We start from the raw sequence: 1,599 nt of genomic DNA, 5'->3' as shown, positions 1-1,599 counted from the left end.
CCCTGCAAGGCAAATCAACTTGGACACCAAGAGCCTTGGGCTCTAAATGGCCCTTCTGTGGTCCAAACCCAATTAAACTTGAATAATTTCAGTAGAGTAAGCAAAAAGTATATTAACTAATTGAGATACAAAAATGCAAAAAATTGAAATGCCATTCGTTTGAACACCAAAATTATTGCCATGATTTCAAAACATAGTGATCTTGACGATAGACATTCTAAGCATCAAATATTACAATGACCCAGCAACCCTTGACTTTACTCATTTTAAAGAACAAAATTCTAAACAGCCAAATCATTTATGAAGAGTAATCTGAAATTAAACATCACTGAAATTGCACCAATTTACTCAAAACCCCAAAGTAGTGCTACTTATCCCAAATTGACCCCACAATATGACAGTACAAATACCCAAAAAACTCAGCAGAAATAGTTTAAAAGCAAGCTGGAATCAAACTAACAAAACAAAAGTCCAAATATAAATCCCAATACAAGTTATAATGTCCATGGTATGACATCAGTTTTTAGTATGTTGAGACAAAAGAAATAAACTAACAAGTCACATGAAAAGACAAAAGAAAGCATTAAGTAAAAAAAAATCTACGGATCTTCATTCTTCAAATCCAACAAGCCACTTTTACATTTTTCAGAATTCGAGAGGTGTACCTGAATACAACAAATAAACAAGGAAAACAGCCTGAGGTTAAGAGGAAGCAACAGCAGTAAGTCAGCAACACCAATCAACAACAAACCAGCTTTTAAACCATTTTTGAATCCCAAATGAACTAGAAACCTTTTGAAGGTTTCAAGTTAAGAAGATTAAAAGCAGAACCCAAGCAAATCTTGAACAAAGAATGCATGAATTTCAGTGTTCTCTTTGAGTATTCTTTCAGCCGTTGGTTTCTAAGTTTCTCAGCTTTTTTAATCTCTCAAATCTGACTTGAAAGAGAAGGAAACATGCCTTTTATAGAACACTTTTAGGGCAGCAGAATTGGTTTCTAATTTTACCCATTACCCCTTCTTCAATTTTCAATTTGTTCACTTTTACCTTGATTTTCCAACCTGCTTGTTAAGTTAATCCCAAACCCCACCTTCCAAGAAGTTTCCAAATCAGTTATAAAAGATTCTCTTAATTAATTTTCCTAGACTACCCTTGTAACCCTTGTTATTTATCCTCATCTGATCAAATGGGTCAAATTGACCCCAAAACCCAAAATAAAGACCTGGGCTTGCAAAACCCGGACTAATCCACCCCCCTCTTTGGGCTTTGGCATTCAGCAAACCCAAATTCAATTCAAAACCAAAGAAATTTCACAAAAAAAACCTACAACACCACAAAACTCTGAACAATAAAACTTCGAAAAACAAACAGAAAAAGGAAAAGAAAAGTTATCATGAACGAAAAATCGCTTTACTAGACTATTGATGTTGATTTAATCAAACAAAAACTAATGTGACTTAAACCCAAACTAAGGTGAAGAATAACAAAAGAAAAGAAAATGAAAACTAAAATAAAACAAAAGGAGAGAAGTATACCAGGGTCTACCAAAAGGATTGACGACTCAGGGAAATTGATGACTGGTAAGGGGTTTCGGTGAAT

The 1,599-nt window shown here is 34.1% G+C and overlaps 1 long non-coding RNA gene across 1 annotated transcript; it reads right to left on the bottom strand.

The window, feature by feature from the left end:
- Positions 1-445: 445 nt before the first annotated feature.
- On the bottom strand, positions 446-1,040 carry LOC142170807 (uncharacterized). The gene is made up of 2 exons (XR_012700395.1): positions 793-1,040; positions 446-665 (listed from the first exon to the last, which is right to left on the bottom strand). It is a non-coding gene; the product is annotated as an uncharacterized LOC142170807 (long non-coding RNA).
- Between the last annotated feature and the right edge of the window lie 559 nt (positions 1,041-1,599).

Source organism: Nicotiana tabacum, chromosome 16, assembly GCF_000715075.1.
Source record: "Nicotiana tabacum cultivar K326 chromosome 16, ASM71507v2, whole genome shotgun sequence".
NCBI lineage: Eukaryota > Viridiplantae > Streptophyta > Magnoliopsida > Solanales > Solanaceae > Nicotiana > Nicotiana tabacum.
Note: the sequence above shows the minus strand (reverse complement) of the source record. Positions and strands in the feature narration are given on the sequence as shown.